General features: G+C 39.2%; 1 protein-coding gene and 1 long non-coding RNA gene across 2 annotated transcripts in view; one reads left to right on the top strand and one right to left on the bottom strand.

Annotated features, from left to right (window-relative positions):
- The window catches only part of LOC124162566 (low-density lipoprotein receptor-related protein 4-like), a 737794-nt gene that overhangs the window by 576455 nt on the left and 135742 nt on the right, over window positions 1-25597 (top strand). The gene's annotated exons all lie outside the window — the stretch shown is intronic.
- LOC124162931 lies at window positions 23251-24943 on the bottom strand. Its single transcript, XR_006865710.1, has 3 exons — window positions 23846-24943; window positions 23643-23769; window positions 23251-23542 (listed from the first exon to the last, which is right to left on the bottom strand). It is a non-coding gene; the product is annotated as an uncharacterized LOC124162931 (long non-coding RNA).

Here is a 25597-nt window from a genome sequence, read left to right as displayed (position 1 = left end):
TGAAGAATGATCTCAAAATTTTTTCCCATTTTTTGAAAAAAATGACCGAAGTTTTTTTGCTACTGTTGCGTTATGTTTTAACATTCCTAAATTTAAATCGTTACATAATAAAAATGAACATTTTTAGAATCCGCTGAAGTGAAAGTTTTTATTCTATCGATAAATTTTATCTCTTTTATTTAAACAATTAAAATGTCCTATTTTTCACATATTATTAACATAATGTAGAGAAAAACTTTATGTTTTTCACTTTGCTTCACGAAGTGTTTAGCTCCAAATTATAAAATAAAGTATCAACTTAAGTTATCAATTGAAAAATCCTGCCCCAATTTGCCACCCCGCCCCTCCTATCAATTTATGTATGCGTGAATATCCGCTGCAGTGGCTCCTCTCCTTCCCGAGACAATGTCTTAAATTTGGCAATATCTTAAATTTTGGTTATTCTAGTCACACCATTTCATTACTTGATTTTTGTTCATTGAATTGGTTTGTTGGGATTTTAAATCGGGATAAACTTGGGGTAAAGACTTTCAATAGGCGTGCGTGTGTTGATAAAGCGATCCGAATTGCACGGAAAAATGAACCATAATTAGGCGTGTTAACATAAATTTATATTTCTGATAGTAAAATCTATCGTACTAAAAAAATAATTTCTAATGACGGCATTAAAGTTTTGGAATTCTCTTCCTGAACACTTCCAGCATAACTTACTTATTTTTACTTTTGTTCTTACTCGATTTTTGTTCATTGAATTGGTTTGTTGGGATTTTAAATAGGAATAAACTTGGGGTAAAGACTTTCAATAGGCGTGTGTGACTGTTCGCTTCTAGACAATAACCCACGTGAAATACGACCCGCAACTTCGGTACGGGTCGCGGGACGTTACAGTTATATAATGACCGCGCTTATCTCCCTTAACCTTAACTCTGATGATACTTACTGTAGAGGGGGTCTTGAACCTTCTATTTATATCGAATATTCTCGTGCGTGGGGAGGGATTCCCTTCACGAAAAGGTCTGATATGGTGTCCCTTCTTTCCCCGTTCACTTCCTTGAATGGGTGTGGCCAGGGTAAGCAAAGAGCGACACAGCCTCCCCCACCCCAATCTCCGCCGTCGCAAGGAACGACGTCTTCCTTTCATCCTCCCCTTCCTTCCAAACCCATTTTTACCTATCCCTCCTCAGGAGAGGACTAACAGCGACCCTAGGCCCGCCTAGATTTCTCTCTCCTTTCCCGCTCTGCAAACAGCCGCCGCCCGTCGCCCTCCTGAAACATTCAAATGACCCACCTGAACACTCTGCGTATGGCGGGCCTCGCACCAAAAGAAACTTGAGTTCCCCTCGAGAATTCAAAGGCATCTCTCGGCTATACACACTTATCCGAGGCTTTCATACACGATCAGGAACATGTTTAAACTCAACCGGAGAAAGCTGCACAGCAGAGTGAAATTCCTTTGGTCCTCTTCCGTCAGTTGGAATTTCTAGAGTCAGGAGAGTGCTTTACTTTAGCGAAAAGCTTTACTTTTGTGGCATCAAAACACCCATTTACGTGGCTTAATATTTATTAAGTGCATTCCTAGTAACGGATGAATCTGCGCTGTTATCATGAGAATCGTTCATTTCAGTACAGATCCTGCGTTTTTATAAAAATTTGTTTTAAATTTCACACGTATTTTATATTTAACAAATTTATAAAGGTTTTCTTTTATTTAACTTGAATCAAGTTCACTATGTGATGCCTCTAACTACTGACTACAGATTTTGAGGATAAAACAGCTCTTTTATAGGCCAGCTTATGTTTGTTCGTAGATAGGTAGATATTTTAAGGAGGAAACCAACAGCTTAGTTCCTTTGCGCTTTGAGGAAATGTTATGGAAGGAAGGGTGGAGAGAAACCCGGCGTCGGCTTTAGCCTGCTCTCAACGAAAAGCGCCTAATGGACCACGGCTTAACGTCCCATCCGACGGACGGAGTGTTGCACTCGAAGTGCCCTCCGCAAAGCAATCAGGCGCATTTGTTTGGAGGTTAACACTGTAGCTACCACACCAACCCAAACCCCGGATTTTTCGCAGCTCAATAGATTAAATGAATTTTTGAGGAAATGATCGCGGTGTAGCCAACGGTTTACCTTTACGGAGATATCCTCAAGTGCTTTTTTAGTGCAAAAATACCTCAAATTCGAAATAGCATTTGCCTTGACTGGGATTCAAACCCGGGTCTTCTGAATTGAATTTAGTCAACGCCCTAGCATGCAAAGTCCTTACTTTAGCCTATAGGACTATGGCGCTGTAATTACACACATGCTGTGTCCTTTGGCAATGCTTGCGTGGACACCATAAATCATCTTCATCCTCTAATTGTGAGAGCCAGATAAAAGCCCATAAAGGTAGAAGATGCCTCTTGAGTTCAACTGGTAGGTGATTTTGTTCATTCGTGGTATAAATTGCAATCGTAAGATTCGTATAGGTACCTCTGCATACGCTCTACATAGTTTCATATCTCTCCAATGCCAGTTCTTTGACCTCCCTGAAGCTGAAGCTCTTCTTCTCCGAATGCTTCTTCATCTGTTCTATTGGTACTTGTCCCTTGGTATTCTTCCGGGGACATTCACGCCAATTTTTCCTTCTTTTAATGCTTCCATGTAGTTCCACTCCCATTTATCTCATTACATAGCTAACCCACTGTGCTCTTTTAGTGCGTAAAGTTAAGAGTACTTTATGACGATTTATCACCCCAAAATTTTTTGATCCCAAAAATACATTACAAAGGAAAATACATGAAAATTTCGTGGTTGTAAATCGAGTAGTTTGGGCAGTGCGTCGATGAGAGGATTACTGGAGAAGTGAGTCAATAAGTCGAGACAGGTTGCTTTGCGTGAGACATAAACCACTGGAATATGTTTACATTTTTCCTCCAAGATAGGCGTAAGGATTTTGATGGTTCGAAGATTTTCGCGGCGCTGATTAGATGAGTTATCTCACCTTCGACCTGAAGACGCTGACTGCAATGTCAGCGAAACTGTTGTCGCCAAAACACAACTGACGCGGTGAACACCCGAAGAGAATGCAGAGATCAAGTAAGGATTTTGATTTTGAAGAAAATTCTGAAGATGACAGTCGCGGTGAGGTTAGGAGGAAACTATCAGGAAACAAAACGGAAGGCTTTGGAAAGAGTGAGGTGGAGACGACTTTGATGTTTGGGACACACCTGCCAGTGATAGGAAGAAAACCAGCTGATGATGATGAATTTGACTTTATAATTTATTTATGCACAGAAATTCATGAAAAGAGCAGGTTGTTTTGATAGATATTAACACCTTCTTCGTTAGAACCTCTTCTCCTCAATAGGGTGGTTTCCTATTATTTTTTATTGCCTAAATCGAAAGATTATTACTCCTGGAGTGCGTATTTCACGCTTTTAGATTTTTAAATGACGATATCTATTTTTCGCGATTAAATGAAATGCGAACATTTTCAATCGCGCGAAAACGCGACGGCTAAGTATGAATGCTGGGAAAAGCCCGTGTGACGTCGTTCTGGTTCCCGCTGCCACAAATGAGGTGACCTTGGGGTGAGGCTTTCAGCGTTGATACGACGCAGGATGCTAGCAGGTAGCAGAGTACCCTGGTAGCTGGTAGCGCTTGGCTTAAATAAGGATTAGTAATACCTTATCAAACGGAGGAAACTTTCCGACCTTAGGCAGTTTTAATAGGTGATTACGAAGAGATGTTTCCCTGAGCTCTGTGCCTCATGCATGCATTGGTAATCTCAGGCGATGTAAAATTTCTATCTACTCGGATAGAAACTAGGTCCCTGTGACGTCACGCGGATTGGAATCCCATGGGCGCCAATCTGGCCTTTTTAATGAGGATAAAATTGACCATTGCCAATCGTCTAAACTTGGATTTCTAAAACCAAATAATTTGTATATTATGAGCACAGTAATGGTCTGTAACGAATCGAAATCAATGCCTTTCGTTTTCTTTGATGAAGGAAACTACCCTATTCTCCAGATTTGACCTCTGAGATTGACCTTTCTGCTGCAGAGGCTTGATTGTGACCTCAAAGGCGTGATCTTGGCGTCTTGTCGTTCTCCCTTTTGCATATTCACCGCAACTCGGAATCATTGAATAAAAGTTATAATTACAAACCGCTCTATCTCAGATTAACATCTGTCGTCCGCCAGACGCATTTCATCCGTGTTCAGAAGCCACTCTCTCGCTTTATGCTATAAACGCGAGGGAGAGAGAGAATGCCAGAGGACGTTGGAATTCTTTCGTGCGGAAATGCAAATTAACACGATGATAATATAATACACGTTCAGTGGAAAATACACAGCGTTGGATGTAGTGATCGGCTTTACAGGCTATTTAATAATTTCCTCAAAGCGAACTTGGGGAATCTGACCGGCAATCGGGAGATCCGGGTTCGAATCCCGGCTAAGTTAAATATTTTATCATGGCGAACTTCATCCTTTGGTGTATTTATTTAATAATATTTTATAATTCATGTATTAAGTTTATTATAATTCTCTAATTAACATTCTGTAGTTGTTTCTTTTATACATTGTCATACGATGCCATGCATTACACCTTGGAAACGTATGCGCCGTAGTGATGCCCTAAAAATAATAATAATATATTCTTCATCCCTCCATTTCTCCTTATCCTTCCCATCACAGTTATTTTGCCTCCGTTCAGGCTCTTCTTCACCGTATCCTTCTTAATCTGTCTCAAGTGCCATGTGCCTTGGTCTTCCTGTGGGGACTTTTTTTTATATTTTTTCATCCATTACGTATCCCACATAACTTCTGTGGCCAACCACCGTGTTCTTCTTTTGCGTACAGTTATTTATAGTGTCCTTTCTTCTTTATTCTTATATAGACCTCACTTATCACACTTTCCGTCCATTTTCTCTTCAGCACCAATTCTCGAAGGCCGCTATTCTTTTCTGATCACTTTTTCTCACGGTGTAAGCTTCTGAACCTTAAAGTGTTGAGAAGTTACGTAACCCATATTACGTAAAAGTGATAATATAAGAGAACCTAATAGATAGTGTCATGTTAAACGGAATCTTTTGTTTATGTTCCTCTATTTTTCTTATTTATTTATGTTTTTATTTTATATTGTGATAAATTACGTTGCATCGTGGAAGTTAGGAATCAATTTATCAGGACTTAGGAGCCTTCATCTTTATGGTGATGCGCAATGGACGATATCAACAGCGGAGAAATCAAGGTTGGAATCTTGCGACGCACGGTTTACATAAGAATGATGGAGATCCAATAGATGGACCATGAGAGTATTTCGGAAGTTCTAAAAAGATTAAGAGAGACGAGAAATCTTTTGGAAGTCTTGGGCAGAAGACGGGATAGTTTAATCGCCTACATCATTATGTTTCCCACGCGGTTCCTCATCTCTTTTGACCCATTACATGGCTAATCTACCATGCTCTTCTTGAGCGTAAAGTGATCCATTTCCTTGTAGGCCGACGTTTCGATGGCCTAAAAGGAAGTCACCCGGTGGAAACCCCGAGAAGATTTCACCCGTATCATACCCTTAGAAAGAGCATTATCATATATGATTCATTTGAAGATTCCACAGCTCAACGAATGTAGTAATTTGCTCTCCGATGTACTGAATAGTGTGTGTATGGATGCGATAGAAGTCTGTGATTGCCGCACGACTCCATTCCCCACGTTATTATTAAAGTTCTGGCGAGAGCGTTGTTGCCAGATCGCCCAATTACGACGGCTGCCATGCTGAATACTCGGGGGAAACTTCTCTCGTGGTGCGCTAATTAAAAATCCCGTCCGTCCATCACGGACCCTGGGGAACACGTCTTGCCCGCCGAAAACAACGACGCAATGATTTAGCTCAAGGGAGCCAAGAATGTTCCCTCGCTCTGATGCGTATTACGAGTATGCGGCTCTGATGGAAATGCACATTTCGGAAAAACAAAATGCGAGTGGTGTGGCGCCATCTATGTGAGGGCGGGGAAGTAACTTAAAGAAGATCATTGAGCAGTCTAACTTTAATAGCACGAAATCTACTGTTATTTGAAATTTCGGCTGCGGTGGCTAGTATTCTTATGTCGATACAATATATCATTACATATACTTCAAATAAATGTATTATTGTCCTCAACGTATGACGTGGTAGTATTTAAAAAATCAATTTTGATAAATATTCCCATTTCCTATTATTGGGGATTTCATATTACTTATCACCTCTGTATTGAAAGTCAAAATTTAAAATTAGACCCATGGAAGTTTCCTTAAATTGCAATTTTGGTATTATCTATGCTTTTGCATTTCGCCAGGTCACTTTTAAACGATGTAAATAAAAAATAAAATTAGTGATATTGAAGATACACTCAGCCATATGAGAAATACATCGTTGAATCCCGATCACGCCAAATAATGTTTTAAATGATGAATCCTATCCTAGGTGTGTCAATTCCATTGTGTCAGGTAAAGATACCTAAGTAAGAAGTCTCATGAAAAAACAAGATGCTATTTCTCTAGTCCATTAATCCTTTTCAATATCCTTGGAATTCTAGGAACTGAAAGTTCCCTTCAGGTATTTCTTGGAACATTTTCTTCACGGAAAAGAGGAGTTAGTTTGGAAATCAATCCCTCGCTTTGCGTCTAAGTGATATTTTACTGTTTTCATCGTCCACTTTACCGCGACTTTCCCACGAAAAGCTTACGATGAAGGGTCATGGGCCCTGTTTCCAAGATCCCATAACGAATTAACTTCTCCAGTTACGTAAGAAATCGCCAAAATCCTTAGGCTAGAAATTTATCTTCGAAAAAACCAGATGTCGCAAATAACTAAGAAAAAAGTAGGAAAGCTAATATTTACGTCGACATTTTATAAAGCTGGAACTGGCTCCTTATCTTTTATTTGTAATCTACTTGAGTAGGCTCCGTAATCTTATTATCCTGGCTATATTGTCCCACTCCAAACATCTTTAACCTGCAATCAGTTCCTAATCCTCAAATTACAACGGAACGTCGAATGCGGAACAAATGTAACTTTATCATGGAAATTAGTAACTAAGTAAAATATCATTTCCATTGTTCCAACCTATGCTTTGAAGATAATTCATAAATGCCATTTTTTTAGTGTTTCATTTCTCATAGCTGCGTGGTAGGTCAATAAGCTGTTAGAGTAAACATTTGCAATGGAGACAAATAACTAACTTAAAGGATTGAATTACAAGATATAATGTAATTTAACGTATCACAGCGATTAAATTCAATGTAAATATCACTTGACACTCGGTTTTATTCTCAATCCTATTTTTTACATCCACTTCAAGATGGCTCTCTCATTAACAATCCATTATTTATCTTTTATCATCATAGCATCGTCTCAAAGACAGAAATAAAAAAAATAAAAATAAAAACAAATATGCCCACAAATAAACAAAACAAACAACAAATGAACTTAAAAACAGAAAATAAACTAAACGTATACAAAAGTGATATTGGTCACAAATATACATGCATCAAATTTTTGTTTTTTTTCCCGGCGAAAACTTCACTGCAATTACAAGATATATTGAAAGAGTTGTACTTGCAGCTTTTCCTTCCGAAAAAGATAAAATATATCAGTATGAGGATCGTTTACTAATAAAAACGTTAAGGTCGCCCAATGATATGGTATTTTAAAAGTTTTTTTTAGAGTTAAATCCTTCCAAAGCACTGCACATAAAAGTGACCATGTTCGGAATCAAGCGTATGGGAGCAAACATGTAACAAGATTGAACAGAAACGCCTTGAATAAACAATTTGTATATGCCAGAATTCGACCCGGGATATCCCGATAGTCGGGTCGAGAAGGCCACCTTGGAGGAATATTGCATGGTGGTAAGATGCTTTGCGGATATTTTTTTTTCTTTCTCATGCGTGCGTGCTTTTGCGTGAAGGTTCGATAAAATCGTTGAGTTTGCTTATTGAGAGAGTGCCTATGTAAAGAGTTTTGAGGGCGTGTCAACAATTTTGGGACGTCATGTGGTGGTATTTCTAAATCTGGTATTTATACCATGGTCGTGGTCAAACTCGTTTCGTACAAATTGACGGGAAACAGAATGATTCACTAAAGATAAATATTACAAGTGCTTTGAGTACACTTGAGGTAGACGGAAAGGAAGAGATACAATGGTAACTGTGTTTTGACTCAAAATAGGAAAAGTACTTGGCTAAGTTGCTATGCTGAGATTTTTTCTCAAAAAATCTGCGGCCTCCCAAGTCCGAGTAGAAGTGTTGAGGCTGAAGGTTCCTTCTGCGGAGGGGGAAATGCCCCTTGAATACGAACTGACTCAAGGCGATCATAAATTCATCAACTTCCTTTTCGGAGAATTAGATTTTTTCTCATTACGGATGTCATGGTAACAAAGGCGGCTCGTTTAAAATTCATTTGAATGGTGTCGCTTGTCTTTTTTTTTCTCCTGCCCCATTCAGACCTCGAATCGTTCCACCCTTCTGAACTTTTCACATCTTGTTCCACCAGGGTGTGCTCATGAGACTCAGAATTCATCAAAATACTACCCCGCATGCCGCCTGCATAGGCGAGCGGCAGGGGGTGCTATAACACCAGCAGTTAAAATTAAAAAATAATAAATAAAAATTAGGGAATAAAGAAAATGGGCGATCTGAGTGCCATCTAGCATTTATAAAAGTCCTTTACTGTTCTGGTCAAAAACGAATTCCTAAACCTATGCGTTTGGAAAAATATTTCCATTAATTTATCTTTTATGTCGGGTCTACGTAGAAATATATTGATGTTTCAAGATGATACTCTCTTTGTCACTCTGCAAAATACATATTATCAATTGCTCAAGCAGTCTTAGCCTAGCGCGAAGCGTCTTTGAGTCTCTAGCGGCTCCTATCCTAACTAGACTAAAAGTTGTTTAACATTCTCCGTTCGCTCGTAGCAGTTTTTGACGAATTTGTAACTTACGGATTGGTAACGATACTTCCGTTACTTCCCAAACTTCAAATCTAATATCTGTTATCATTATTACTTACCCATCGTAGTTACGGTATATCATCATAAGTGCTGGGGTAGGTTGGTTGAGATGTAGTGGGTCAGGAGGAGCCTATACGCTGTCAAGGTTTGTATTCCATTGTAGAGCCATTTCGCCGATTGTAATACCAAGTGCGATGCGATTGTTGAGTTATTTTTACTGATTTTAATTGCTATTCTATTGTTGAGCAACTTTTGTTTCCATTACATTGCTGATTCTCTTGCTTTTCAATAACAATGGTTCCCCCAAGTGTTAATTGTCGATGGGCTAACACTGACATTACCATTTCATAGTGATCACCGTTGATTTTTTCATGGCTAATTGCATCCTCGGTTTAGATTTGGGACAGTGCGCGTGACTGCGTACAAATTAACTCGTTTCATGCTGCGCTTTGGGGACAGTGGAGTCTCAAGAGAATCGGCACGTTTCCGAAGCCTCGGCTTCCAACTCGAAGCCACTGCTCCTTGCATTTGAAGAGGGGGGGACTCCAATACGTACACCCCCACCACCTCCCCTCCCACTCCACCCATTGCAGTAGTAAGGGATGTGGCCTTGAGCCATCCTCCCACGCAGTTCCTCCCCCCTTTTGCGGATCGAACCGACCGTGCTCCCCTCTGGCGGCTAAATGGAACACTCCAACGCACCGCCCACTTCCATTCACCATGGCCTCGAACCCAATAACACCACCACCACCACTACCACCAAAGCCACCTGTGTTCAACCCCTCTTTCTCCGCCCCCCGTCCCCCTCTCGCCATCCCTCGGGATCTGTGCATCTCTTAGGAAAATTGGTTTTCCGCCGCCATAATATTACAACTTTACCGTCTCAGAAAATAAGGCAGACCTGCGAAGATTTAAGTTTCTGAATTTTCGTTGTAACACAACCCGGGTTTCGGTTCTCCGTCTCATCTCCAGCTGATTTTCATAGCTTCAATCCACTATATATCGATGGCTAAGTTCTGACAACACGTATCTCAAAATTTGCCCGTTCTGAGTTAAGACTGCTTATACTCTTAATAAGAAATTAAATTCAAGCAAAAAGCGACCCTTTTGTTTGTAAATGTATGCTTCTTTTACAGTTTTGTGTATTTTTGATTTTTAATTTCAATTACAATTATATACAACAAAAAAATAAATCTTTTTTTGCTCTTCAGAAAAGTTGCCATTTTTAAGGTACGTGTTGTTAGAACTTAGCCATCGATATGGTCTGTTGAAACCTTGCAACACCACCTTAAGGCGACACGAAGCACTGAATCCCGGATCTGGTTGTGATTAAAATTCATGAAGTGAATTTCTCAAGATAAAATTATTTTCATCATTGAAAATTTGCAAATAATCACCCTTGAAACCGTTCGATGTGTATAATGTGTTAGTCAAATAAATCATTTAAGGCCTGATTACACGGTACATTAGCCTGTACGAGTTAATGCGTAATGGCATGAAGGATTTTAATGGAACGGAACAAGTACGACCCAATAATAAGAGGTTCTAATTTCTGTGTAAGCAACGGCACAAGTTGATTGTTAGTAACTCAATGAATTTTTGCGTGTATTTACGACTTTATGCATCTAGACATTAACGGGTACAATTTAATGCTTCGTGTTAACAGGCCTTTAGCCAAATGCTTGTGAATATCACATATTTAGGCAAATAACTTTACCTGGGCCACCTCTCATTTAGTCGATTATACAAGATGTGTTCAGAAAGTAAATGGATTTTTTTTATAATTTCTCTGTTTTCGAGAGTCCAATTTTCAACGAAGTCTTTTTACTATGCTCGCATATATGATCCTGATGTATGTTAACTTTTTTTTAAGATGTATTCATTTTTTAGTTTGTCTGTAGCTCCCGCTAAAGTTAGACGCATTTTTATGAGCTTAGAGCTTTTCGTTTGTTAGAAAAAATAGATCAAAGAATGATTGGACATAATAACCAGCAAACAAAGTCTAATAAAGTGTGTGAAATGCTAACAAAGGCCTAATATTCTAATAAATCCAAGAGTATGAAATGGTTGCAAAACAACATGATGCAAAGAACGTACCCATAAAAACATCCCCTGCCACATGGTTTTTTTAGGCGGCTTGCTGGCTAGTATGTAGATGTAGTTGTAATATACATGACTGCTTGCACCCGATTGAGTCTTCGCCGATGATGGTGCTGACATTATAGTCTATTGGATTGGACATTCTCCTGTTTTAAACTCCGCTGTTCTTTCATCTCTGTACCTCTTCAAACTCATTCACCGTGTTTCGTATCCCTCCCATCCTCTCTAAGATGTCCTTAAACCCCATCCCACCCTCCTTAGAGGAGAAACACCCCTCCTTTGCCCGTCTAACATCTCTAAAATGAGCTTTACCCCCTCTTCTCTCTCCCTGAGCTGCTTCCTCTTCTGCTACGACGACCACCCAAATCCTTCTCCATCGAAACGCACGCTCCCCGATCTTCTTCTTTTTTTTCTCCCTCTAAAGCGATTGACATCAATTCACCCCCCCTCCCCCACCCTCCAGACCGTTTTTTACGTATTTTTTCTCCCTCCTGCTCTCACTCACTTCCTTCGTATCCTTTCCTTTGAGATTCTCTTCTTTTTTTCTCTCTCCTCCGCGAACTCTGCGTATCTCGTCCTTCCTCGTAAATCACCCACTGCTATTTTTCGCATCCGTGTCCTTTGACGCCTTCCAATGGGATTTTGTGGGTTAAAAAATAGGGGGGGAAATGAGGAAAAAAAAAGACAGAAGAAGGAGAGATGGCGCAAAGTGAAACACAGGTTAGTCGACTCGATTTGAGGTCGTTCGTTTATATCATTTGCCTCGCGAGAAAGGGCGTGTATAAAAATCTTCGCACTCTCAAACGTTTTCGTAGAGAGGAACAAAAACGTTTCCTCTTTTAATTTTTTTTTCCTGTCTTCCTGACGCTAATTGCGTCATTATTTTGTTCCGCCAAGTTTATCTTCGCTCTTTTCTCGGTTAGGCTTTTAATCTTTGCCTTTCTTTCACGGCGTGAACCCGTTTGTTAACTCTCACGATGCTTTGTTTTTATATTGCTCTAAGAGAGGTTGGTTATTGGTGCAAAAATTGAGATTTGACTCTGTTGTACTCTCCATGTTATTGTCATGTTTTTTTCATTCGAAATAAAAAATATTTCTCCTTTTCATTTGTAAAGTGTTTTTAACCTTGTCTTCATTAACATTTTTCTCCTCTTGGTGAAGAAAGTGAATCTTGCATTACAGGAGTTTGTGCCTAAATATCGCTAAGCATTTAACATCAACGAAGTAGAAATAGTGTTATCAAAATAAATGATACGACACGATTCTTTTTACTTTTTCGGAGAAACTTTACTGAATATAAAGTGACAGTAATCAACATGGAAATATTCCCTGAATATGTAGATTTTTCTCTGAGAGAAGATTAAAACTTAGGCATCAAGTATCTATCTATTTGAGTAGAACCCTTCCCGTGATATGAAACGAGGAATATTTCTTGCGAACACCGCCGTACTGAAAGCAACGAATCAATTTGCCTGTTTCTGGAATATCGCGAAACGTTTGATTTTACACGCAATAATTTTTAAGCATTAATATACTATCGGCCACTTTCCAAGTTAACAGCGACCGTTACTTTCTCCCTGAATTGTTAGTAAGGGAAGAGTCGACGAATTCGTCGAAGAATAATATTAGTTTCATTTTATATATGCGTATACATTTATTAATTCATGACCCTTTTCTATACCCGTTGGTTGCTTTTTATAGTCTTCATATGATATTTAGATTCAGGCTACTAAATTAAATAAATATACAATAGGGGTTTCTTTATATTGAATACATTTAAATTGGGGCACATATTAAAGGACAAAATGCCACCCCTTGGTTTGCTCGATGACTTTAGAAAATGCCAAATAAAGTTCTTAAAACGGTTGCTTATTCTAATATATTAGGCACACATATGTTCAAGTTCAAAGAGAAAAACATTTATGCATTCATTTATGTGTACAAAATATCCATAAATACCCATAATCCAACGTGAAAATATCCCGTGTTATGTCCACTTATATGTAGTAATTACGTGTATTTTGTACTTGATACTTAGGTTTTAATGTTCTAGGTACATCTAAAAAAAGTGCATATCAATTCCTTTGTAGTGATAATTGGGTATGTCTCTTGCGGGGTTGCCATTTTTCCTTTTCAAGGAAGAAAGAGTTTGGGCCATAAGTTAGGAAGGGGATGGGGACAGATAGGAAGGGAGGTGTGAATCTGCAAGGGCTGTTCAGAAAGTAACCCTATTATTTTAATAATTAAACGCTTAAGTAGATTTACAAAATTTATTATATACATCTTAACACTATGGCTTCACTTAATTGAAAAAAATCAAAATTAATGGTAACTAGGTGTGGCAAATACCTTAGTAACAAAACATCAATAAATATGTACAAAGTTAAGAGGTATGTCAAAATTTTTTGTGTATTCTATTCTGTTCTTATATATATGTGTGTATATATATGTGTATACTTTAAATTATATTACTGTATAAAAAACGCGATCGTAAAATTTTTATGTATAAATATTGTATATCGTTGTCATCTTTGTATTTTATATTGTTCATGTTTTCTCTTTCATAGCCCTGAGGATGATTTTAAATAAATCGAAACGTTGGCTATAACTTGTTTTACATTGACCTAAAACTCCAAGAAATATTATTAAATGTATTAAACAAGGTCAAGAATAGAAGAGGAAAAAAGAACAATAATAATAATTACTTTTCAACATAATTTCTATGGACATTTAGGCACTTGTCATACCTATAAAAGAAATTTGAAATCCCTTCCGCAAAATAATCGCCCACATGTACCTTGAGCCTTCCAGTGAGTGAGCTCTTCATCATCCTCAAATCACTGAGAGCCAAGCCATTTCTTCATATACATAAACCCATTCTTTTATAAAATCCTCCTATGTGACCATGAATTCCAAGTTCCTGATTACCCACTTCTTTGGATACTATTCCTTCTCTGGATACCCTTGCCGAGCAACGCCGGGTGACCTGCGAGTCAGTAATAAATTGAATAAATTCAAGTTGTTATCAGCATATTCTTTGCCCACGTGGTCCAATCAGCGTTTACCGCTGACGATATATTCATAAACATTGATTTCTACATTTTATCACTATAAAATCCTATCGTTTTCGATTCGAGAAAAGTAGTACCAGTAAAACGGGGTGAATAGAAACAATTTTCAACTTTGGTTTGAAATTTTGCATGTTTGTAGTTGTTCCATATAAACAATTTTTTGCCCAAACACAGGTCTCTGTTAGACCTATTTGTTTATAGTATTTAATTTTTTAAATTGCATTTGATTTTAAAGAAAAAAAACATGGTGTTTCTATTCACCTCGCAAATGGTGAGGTTAAGTGAACTCGAATTCAAGTTAACTTAATTATTAGTGCTTTCTATAATTCCCTCAAGATAATTCAATGGGGAACTTGCATGAATTTTTTTTATTTCACAGACGGACAGAAAATTATTTTCTGAATTCAACAAAGAAAACCGCATGTAAATCTCAGTTTTCCTTCACGAGATATTCAATGATAAATATAACGAATTTTAAAGCGCGCCAAAAACTCCCTCACCCCCCAACCCACTGCCGACGAAACATCGATGACGTCAAAGGTGCCTAAACATCACACGAAGCACTTGTTGTGATTGTTTGTAGTAGTTTCCAGCAGTTATGAGAGCTTCGTCTGTGAGACGTGTTGATTATTGTCAATTTAAAGCAAAATATCCGACGAGACTCGGAAGCCCTCATATTTTGTATTTTTTATAACATTAATATATTTTTTATAATCTGAGTAAGGACATATAAATAAAACTGGAGCAGTTAAACCAAAAATTTAAATTACCTTATTAACATCGTTGTTGGAGTCTGAGCCACGGCCGTTGGAGATAGATACGTTGATTGTAAGTTGATGTTATCGACGGCATCTCTTTCATTTAAGTATGTAATTAGAACAATTTTGATGTTTTGTCCGCTATGATTATATATACAATAATTTCATCCATTTATTCGTAGGTACCGGAAAATTCGTCGTTTAGGACTGCCTGTGCTTGTATTACGAGGTGAATTCCAGTCAATGCAACTTTTGCTCGCTAATTGGAGATTTGTAGGAACATCTTTTGTGCCAAAATAGTGTTATTTTCATCGTGACATCTCCCGTTAAGCTACTGCTAATAATCATAGTGCCAGTGATTGCAAAGCACAAAGTTTGAAAACGTTAAAAAATACCGGCCAAGAGTTATCAGTGTTCCATCGTGATTGAATTGTAAAAAGTGCTATTACGCTATCGATAAATGTCTAACAGTAGTATAAAAATTGTCAGTGGTGTGTTCATCTCCGTAGTTCACCGTAGATATGACATTTCACGATGAAGTTATAAAGATAAAAATTGTATGTGAAGTTTGTTATTCTATTATTTCAACGAATGGTAGTGAGGAAAGTCACCTGTGTCACTTGCGTGGGCTAATTTAAGGCTTTAAATCAGTAAATAAAGAGTTATTTTCATCATAACGAGCTCTGTTATTGTAAGTTGTACGTGATAAATATAAAAATGGGAGTGACTTCCAGTTTTTGATAAGAGTATTTGCCTATTTCCCACTATATTTTAATGGTATACGCTAGTATATTGTTTATGGATTTACCTATATTATTGAAATAGGTTGTAGCTTGTGTGTGTGTGTGTGCTGGCAGTGGAACCGATTCGCGATCTCACATGTGAATTGTGTGCAGACTGTTTTGCTGTGAATTCGTACCGTAGGACGGATAGGACTACCTTCTCCGCTAATACGGCGTTGCAAAATTCAACAGCACAGCTCGTAAGCTGACGATCGTTATCCTCCGGTATTACAAGTTTCTTTTACACATCGATTTGCCGCCGACGTAGCGCAATAATTTGTCATAACAAATTCCATGGGGGTCGTGGCATTAATTTTGGTTGTCCTAAAAAAAGGCTGGTGTCCTAACATCCCCTGCCACACGCCATTGAGGCGGCTTGCGGGGTATTATGTAGATGTAGATGAATTCCAGGTGTACTATTCCAACGAGCAGCAAGTTATTATCCATTTTCCTGATAACTAAAACATACGAAGTGAAACGCTTGTACTTCATCATCCCGATGTTGCATTATTAATAACCCAAGCAATAATCGTGGCATAATAGCAATAGGAAAACTTGCCCAAGAATAACAGAACAAAATAAAGTGACGATGAGCGGCTAAATACTCCCTCAAAACAAATTTTACAGCATGCGCTCAGCGTATTTTCCTACTCCCTACGGTTGTTTAGGCACCTATGACGTCACGCCTGGCCTCGGCAACTCTCGGGTGTCTTCGCGCAGTGGTCGGCTCAGAGAAATTTCTCTCGATTTTAAAGACAATTTTTTTATTTCTTTTGATGATGAATGGAGAAACTTTAGGTATTTTTGAGAGCAAATGTATCCATTTCACTTATTCAAAATAGTTTTTGGAGCAATCGACGGCCCATGCAAGTTCCCCATTCTAAAGTTACGGCGGGTATCCCAACGTCCTTCACCGCCCGCCTGTTGAAACGTCTTCTGGGATAGCATGTAGATGTAGATAGATTTTCTCCCTCGAGCAGTTCACTTGAAAAGAAACCTCGGTCTTGCGTCCGATAGATGTCTCTGGAGAGAGGATAAATGTCCTCCTCGCGATAAAGGCGAAGGGAAGCGCCTCGGCCGTGGCTGGCTGTGGAAAAGGGTACTTGGGGTTCCTTAGGGGTGCCGGGATAAGGGACCACCGCCCCAGGGTTGTCTCCGTCACTCGCTAGCACAGGAACGCTCCAGTCTTTTATTCTGATCCCCTCCTTATCTCACCAACAAGGGTGTGTGAGGAGGTATATGCGCACTTGCAACGAGAGCTCCCTCTCTTGGTGAGGAACGACCAATAGTGGAGGCGTGCAGTTGGGCAGAAAGTTCTGCCCTACTCAAAACTTGAGGAGGAGTTCCGTGGAAGCTTGATTTATGTTTTTGCCTCTTGCATTTTAATCGGTTATAAAAAATGACCGCAGCAGGAAGATGAGTGGAAAGCAATCAATTTATTACATTAAAAAATAAAATTCCAAACAATTTAATCTAATAATAAAATCTATCATAAATGGAACCTTGTATTTTACTCGGTCGTCAAATCACTCCAACGCCCAGGCACGTAGAAAAAATATACTCCGAGGTGTGCACATGCGGGTTGCGTACTCTGTTATTTGTTGTCAATTCGCAAGCATAGGAAAACCGTGTATGTCCGTAAATCAGCTATATGTTGCGTTTACAAAAATTCTGAGAGTTAACTTCATCGTTGGTTACCCAGGAAAGAAAAACCAATTTCCAACAGTTTTGAACCTCATTTGAATCTGATCTGAATCCTTAAAATCTGATTTGACTCTGTCTTGACTCTGATTTCCACTGGTTTCCAGCGGACAGGGAATGGAAGGAAGTGATTTGAATCTCATTTCCATTGTAACTGGTTTCCAGCCGTCTTCCACATGGACTGTATTGACACTGACTTGAATGTCATTTGAAACTCTTTTCCTTATTTATTGGCTTGAAAGTGTTTTCCACAAGTGATTTCCAACAGAGTTGAATTGTAGAATGAATTTGAAATTCTCTTGAAATGAGTGTCTTATAAAAACCTATCTCACACAGGCTTTACGACTGCGTTGATTGGAAAATTACTTCTTCTGAGGTATCAATGAGTATAATTAGTTCAAAATCATGGTCAGAAATAAAATAATGACGTAGAGGAAGTATTATCTTGCCGTCTTGCAAAAATTCACGGGTGATGAAAAAAATTTACTGTACATCATCCACATTTTGTATTGTGCATCATTTCACCTGCTGGAGCTCACCGGCCATGCAATTTAAGTGGCTAATACGGCTTAAGCACGTTTAAACCTCACTTTGCGACTTCGCCTTTAAAAAAATATAGCGGGCATAGTGCTGCCACCTAACTACAAAAGATAGCAAACCAAAGTAGCAACGACGATACGACGATTCCGTTCTGTTTACGTGCTTGTGGTTCTGTTTGTGCTAAAGTAATAGGGCGTGGAGAAAAAATAATCATATCAGTATTATTTAACCAGAGCTAAATTCCCGCAGCGTTGAATTAAGCCATTCGTGCATCTCTTCAGTCTTCAAGCGACAGTGGAGGCCTGATGTGATTTCGATCTTTAGTGTTTTCATTGAATAATTTATCTTGTGTCAACAGATTTTGAGCGATTACTAATATTTTTGTATGCAATATGTATAATATGTACTTGCGTTACGTCGCCGAAGAAAACCTACCAGGATTTTCAGAGTATTGTGTATCTTGCTGGTTTGTTTGTGCTAAGTGAAACGACCGTGTTCATGTATTTAAACATTAATGGCAAGTTTCTGTAGTGTAACATACAGATATCGTTGGCTTAATACTGAACCAGAATTATTTTCATAAGTCACGTAAAGAAGTCTTTCTTTCATAAAGGCATCTGAAATATTTTCTAGTGTTGTGATTTTTCTGTTAATCACGGAAAAATTTGTGCTCTTTGATAATTCAAGATTGTGGAATCTGATGTAAGTTGTTGTTGTTCTGGTGCAGTGACTGTTCTGTTACTCTTGGCAAAACTTTTGCCTTTCGATGACTTTTCAAGAACTTATAAACAATTACAAAAAGCACAACTAGTTTGTCTAACTCTCCTTCAAATGAGATTTCATCTGTAAATTCTGTTTCCCTAAATTATTTCTAACGCATGAAATTGAGATTTTAAGTGTATTCTGCCGCAGAATTTTACCAAATTAGATGACTATGTATTTTCAATTGAATATGTACTTCTAACAGGGTTTGTGCATTCTTAATAAATACGTTAATAGAGCCTGTGTTATTTTGTTGTGGTGGGAGACTTACATGAAGTTCATTTTGTTAGGCTGTATTTTGTAAACTTTTTTCAGCTGAGTCTACATCAGGATTGATGATAGAGATGTTGCATGATGTAGTATGTGAAGTTAGAAACGTTGGTTGAGTGCAGCTCTGCGAAACTTGGAATTGGCGGAAATAATTATTTCCGCTTCGGGTATCAGCGGTTAACTCATGTATCCGAAGTTAACTTATGCATCAGCAGGTCATAGGAGGTGAGAATCGAGTCGCAAACAAGATTCAGATAGGTATGAAGGTAGAAAACAGATTCGAAATAGCTAAAACGGGGAAACCGGATTCAAATCTGTTGAACAGCGGAAACCAGAGTCAAACCACATTCATGGAAATGAGTAGGAAAATAGCCGCCATGTTGGACCCTCACAACTGATTTCCCACTGTCTTCCAACTGATTTTCAGCTGTTTCAATTTTCAAAACAGATTCAAAGGAGAAGGAAATCAGTGCGTCAAACCTGTTGGAAATCAGTGTCAAATCTGATGGAAATCAGTTTTTCCTTGCTGGGTACTGACAGACATTATGAAATGCAATGTTATGTATCTAAAAACGGAGTTTCAGAAGATATGCAACCATGGACTAGCGGTCTCCTCAGCAAAAATATCTCGGCTAGTCGCCACAAGAAAAATAAATTTCTGTGGGTAGCTTAAACCCCCGTATTCTCCCCGATTACGAACTTGTCAATAACTAATTCTACAGATAAGGGTAGGTTCCCATGGAGTAGGTACTTAGAAGTGTTCTGGCAGCCTCCCCTCTCCTAATGAACCTCCTTCATTTCACAATAGGGCCTACTCCCTTTCATTCTATCTAAAAATCCTATTCTTTTTCTTCCTATCCTTCGTATATATATAACGTTCCACCCTCTAACACTGTTTTCAACATCCTCTCCTCGCTAAGTACTCGCTTTATTCATACCTTCTGTCTCCTCCGTATCTCATCTCTAAGCTGTCTCTCCTCACCCACCATCTACAGCACTTCGTCGTTCCTCCTCCTCTCCGTCCACTTCACCTTCTCCATTCTTCTCCACACCCACATCTCTGCCCACCTTTTTTTATTACGGGTGTAGTCGTAACATACCCCGCCATACGCTTATAGAGGTAGCTTGCGGGGCAGTATGTAGATGTAGAGGATGTGAGATAACGCCCCCTTGAGGCGATTTCGGTTGAGTGCGCCAGGGGCGGTTGGAAATGGACCGCTTTATCGTTCGCGCTCCTGGGAGAGGGACCACATCACTCTGTTGAACATGCACGTGATTGCAACCCCCCTCAAGCTGCTTGGAGCCAGTGGACGTCTTCTTTTGCCCTACCCTGGTCCAACATAACGGGCGACAGTTTTTTCTACACTGCTGGAGACTTTTTCAGGGCAATGGCTATAGGGTTGTTTCCTTCACCAAAGAAAACCAAAGGCATTGATTGCGATTCGTTACCCACCATTAGTGTATTCATAATATACAAATTGCTTTGTTTTATAATTCCCAGTTTAGACGAATGGTAATCGTCAATTTTAACCTCATTTGAAAAATACCGAATTAGCGCCCATGCGATGCCACTCCACGTGACATCACAGGGAACTAGTTTCCATACGAGAAGATAGAAGTTTTACATCGTCTGAGATTACCAATGCATGCATGAGGCACAGACTTCAGGGAAACATCTCTTAATAATCACCTATTAAAACTGCCTGTGGTCGGTTAAGTTTCCTTCGTTTGGTAAGGTATTAATAATCATTATTTAAGCCAAGCACTACCTGCTAGCAGGGTTCTCCGCTACCTGCTAGCAGCCAGCATCGCAGTGGCGCAAAATATCCTCGCCCTAAGGTCACCTCACACGGCGGAAGCGGGAACCAGAATGGCGTAACACGGGATTTTCCCAGCATTCATACTTAGCCGTCGCGTTTTCGCGCGCTTGAAAATTTTCTCTTTTCCATTAATCGCGAAAAATTGATATCGTCATTTAAAAATCTAAAAGCGTGAAATGCGTACTCCAAGAGTAATAATATTTTGATTTAGGCAATAAAAAAATAATAGGAAACCACCCTATTGCACATTGCTGTGCGTCGATGTTTTATATCGCCAAGGGGGTGGAGGTGTGAGATGGCTTGAGTGTAGGAGTGGGGCGAAGTTTCTTTTCCTTCCTGATTTGCACAGTGGAGTCCCGTCCCGTAGAAGGTTGATTTCTGCAGCTATTGTGTGTGCACTTCTATCAGCTTTCAAAGACGTCCGCGGGATTGAGTGCATAGCGATGCATTTATTCTCAATATCGACATCATCTTCTTCCAAAATGTGTTCTTCAGTAGTATCAAAATGCCGAAGCTGGGACAAGGTCAAATTAAGCGTTCCCTTTCACTCCCGGTGCATTCCAGACACGTGCCGAGCCCATAGCTTCTCCCACTCGAGTTGGATATGTTCCCATTGGCAGTTAGCAAGATCTCCTCATCCGTGGAGGTAACGTGAATCGTATTTCCCCGTCTCGGCATAGTAAATAACTGAAATAATACCTCTAACTACTTTGCTATTGAACATTTTTTGAAAATAAATCCTTTTAAGTAAAAGAGCAAGTAATTATCAGTAAAAAAGGTCTCTTGCACTTTTTCGATACAAGTCATAGTTATGGAGATAAATAGTATCTTGTCTTATAAACAATTGTTGATTATTAAAAATCGCAATAACTTTGTTAATATTTATGCTATGATCACCATTCAAATTCCTATCATCATCAAATTCAATCTAGAATACTTTAGCATTTCCAAAAATTCGTCACCACAGCGGTAAATACTCATTTTCAGAACCCTCCTCAAAAACTGCACATATTGTCTATGGGATGAGGCAAGGCTATAAGTGAAAGGCGTTTCCAAGCGATCTAAGTGGGATGGGTAGGTTACGCCTAGATTTGCCCCTTCCACGGTACCTTCAAAGCAGTATATAAGGCCGTGAAGTCTCTGAGAAAATCGTCAGCGGGCTCAGAACTAGTCTGAGCCCATCGACCCAACAGTAAACAACGCGTAGGTCTTCAAGAAGTGAATTCTGCTTGAATTCTGTATGAATTCTGCATGAATTCCAGAAGAATCATCAGAGACCCGGACACCGAAGGAGTTTGCCGCTTTAAGGTAAATATGATCCGTAAAACTGAGTTTTTCGGATTTTTTTCTATTTTTTCTATTGCTTCTGGAACCGAGAAAATTCATGAGCATGTTATGCTCAATACCCCCCTTCGACTCCCGGTCAAAAAACAGGATGAAATTTTTTAAGTATCCTAGGATACTAAGGGTATGGTAGAAATCCTGGTCCTAGTACTCTCGTTTTCTCCTCTAAAATTCGGGGAGATTAGTAAAGGAATAATTCCGTTTGAAAAATTTTGATAGAGCAAATAGTTTAGATTCGGTGGGCCAATATATGAATGATGGTATTAGGAGAATATAGGTTAGTAGCAGGTATCTTTGTAAGAAAATCTTTAATAACTCCCTTATTTGAACAAATAGGACCATAGTTTAAATTCGAATGTTGATGAGTAAGTGACAACTCAACTTTTGTGTGTAAAAGAAATCACCTCACTCCAAGGGCGTGGCCCCTACACTCTGGAGAAACTTCCTGCGATGGTCTATAACTCCCTTATTTGAACAAATAGGACCATAGTTTAAATTTGAATGTTGATGAGTAAGTGACCACTCAACCTTTGCGTGTAAAAGAAATCACCTCACTCCAAGGGCGTGGCCCCTACACTCTGGAGAAACTTCCTGCGATGGTCTATAACTCCCTTATTTGAACAAATAGGACCATAGTTTAAATTTGAATGTTGATGAGTAGGTGACCACTAATCTTTTGCGTGTAAAAGAAATCACCTCACTCCAAGGGCGTGGCCCCTATACTCTGGAGATACTTCCTGCGATGATCTATAATTCCCTTATTTGAACAAATAGGACCATAGTTTAAATTTGAATGTTGATGAGTAGGTGACCACTAATCTTTTGCGTGTAAAAGAAATCACCTCACTCCAAGGGCGTGGCCCCTATACTCTGGAGATACTTCCTGCGATGGTCTATAACTCCCTTATTTGAACAAATAGGACCATAGTTTAAATTTGAATGTTGATTAGTAAGTGACCACTAATCTTTTGCGTGTAAAAGAAATCACCTCACTCCAAGGGTGTGGTCCCTATACTCTGGAGATAATTCCTGCCATGGTCTATTATTCCCTTATTTGAACAAATAGGAGAAAAGATCTATTCAGGTTTGATGTACCTTAAAGCTAAGGAATAAATAAACAAATCGAAAGCATATTTTAATTTATTTTATTTTAATTAATTTATTTTTACGATAAATTTCAAATTTATCATCCGAATAATTATACATCATCACCTCCGCTCCACTCATTTTAAATATTTGGGGGAGGAATATTTGCCTATTCCTCCCCCTAAACACAATAGTCCCCACCAAACCCTCACCGTACCGGGTGGTCACCTTCTCCAAACGCTCCACCCGATACAAATGTCCCTCCTCCAACTCCTCTTTCTTCAAATAATCGCGATCTTCTTGCGCGCGGCGCAGCCTGTCGCGCAGTTTATCCTGTAAGAATAAATATAAATTATAAATAAATACATAAATTAAAATTTAGATATAAATGCACCTTTGATTAATAAAGAAACATAACGAAAAATAAGTTTACCAAAGAAAACGAAGAGGAGGAGCTGGCAGTTACATCGCTTGAAGTAGTGGAAGCATTGATAGGAGTGGTGGTGGTGGTGGTGGTAGCATTGACAGGAGCGGTGGTGGTGGTGGTGGTGGTTTCCATCCTATAATTTCAAATAAATATAAATATATGTATATATGTGTATAAATTGCGAAAAAAGTAAGTTAAACTGCACTTACATAATTGAAGATTGGAACTACCAAAACCACCCTCCCCTCGGTCAGTGTTACCAAGGGCTTCTTCCGTTATTATAAAAGATACGTCCGTTCCAATTTTTTCAAATATTATTTGGCATATTCTCATGCCTCTTCGTATCAAGAAATCTTGATCACCGTGATTATAGAGGAGTACTTTTAATTCGCCTCTATAATCCGGGTCAATTACACCCGCTCCCACTTCTATCCCATGCTTAACCGATAGGCTAGAGCGGGATGCGAGTCTCCCGTAAAATCCTTTGGGGATTTCAAGGGAGAAACCGCAAGGTATTAGAGCCCGCCCTCGCTTAGGAATTATGTCCCACTGAACAGCACTGATATCATATCCAGCGGGACAAGTGTAGCTAGGTGAGGGAACGACTGCGAACGGGTGTAATTTCTTGAACGTGATGTACATTCTAGGTTAGAATTCCACATGAAACAATAAGGAAAAGAATATATTGTAGCGGTATTTAGGACCTTACACTAAAGTTTAAAGGCTAGTATCAGAGTATACTCACTTTCAGTGGATGAGTGTTCAGGAGCGACTACTGGAAAGAACTTGAAATTCTCACTGGTGACAGTCTCACTGGTAGACGTTTAATGATGGAGATTGTCCCAAAGCTAAGCCTTTATATACAGGAGCGCTTTTGCAGAGCTTCATGCAACATGCGGAGACTGGGAAGGGGATTTTTTCTATTCCGAAAGGACTTTGCACTAAGCAAGATGCCTAGGCGAATGGGTTTTTTTTTTCATCCTGGTGACCTCACCTAGTTGCTAGCGCAGCGCACTCCCTACCTTATTTGAGGTGAAAGGAAATATGGAACGACTTTGCAATATACCCGGGAGAATTGAGCTAGATTTTTCCACGCTGCTGATGTCCTTCAGAAACTCTGTACACTCCTTTGAGGTGAAAGGAAATATGGAACGACTTCGCAATACTCCCGGGGAGAATCGAGCTAGGTGTTTTCCACACTGCTGGCGTCATTCAGTCGCAAGCTTGACGCATTTCTTACCTTATTTGGGGTGAAAGGAAATAGGCAGTGACTTTGCAATATACCCGGGAGAATTGAGCCAGATTTTTCCACGCTGCTGCTGTCCTTCAGAAACTTACTCTGAACACTCCTTTGAGGTGAAAGGAAATATGGAACGACTTCGCAATATTCCCGGGGAGAATCGAGCTAGGTGTCTTTCCACACTGCTGGCGTCATTCAGTTGCAAGCTTGGTGCATTTCTTACCTTATTTGGGGTGAAAGGAAATGTATAACTTTGCCAACTATCCGTGAGGATTGACCTAGGTTTTTTTCCACTTAGTTGGAGTACCTCTGCAGCTGACATCATGCACAGTCTTCTCAACCCACTTGGCAGCCATCCGTTGAGGAGTAGGAGGAGATTTTCCATTATAAATACAGAACGAAGACGGAAACATTCATTGCAATCTCGTCATTAGGGCCGAGAACTTACTCTTCGAGACAACTCCTCAAAGAAGGCATCATCTACTCTTTACAACATCATCACCATCTACATCTTGGTAAGTCCAACTTTTTAACCATGTTTAAAGTACCTACCTTAAAATCTTTAACGTTAACAGCACTATTGTCTATGTATCAGCCACACTATGCTCCTCTGAATACTTGGATGACTGCAAAAAAGAATATAACTCCACCTATACGTGATCTTTTAAAGTTTCTCTCACGGCTAGGGATAAGTAAACGTGAATTTTTTACTGTTGGCTTG

This window comes from Ischnura elegans, chromosome 7, assembly GCF_921293095.1.
Source record: "Ischnura elegans chromosome 7, ioIscEleg1.1, whole genome shotgun sequence".
Lineage (NCBI taxonomy): Eukaryota > Metazoa > Arthropoda > Insecta > Odonata > Coenagrionidae > Ischnura > Ischnura elegans.
The sequence above is the reverse complement of the archived record's forward strand: the minus strand, read 5'-3'. Positions and strand labels throughout refer to the sequence as shown.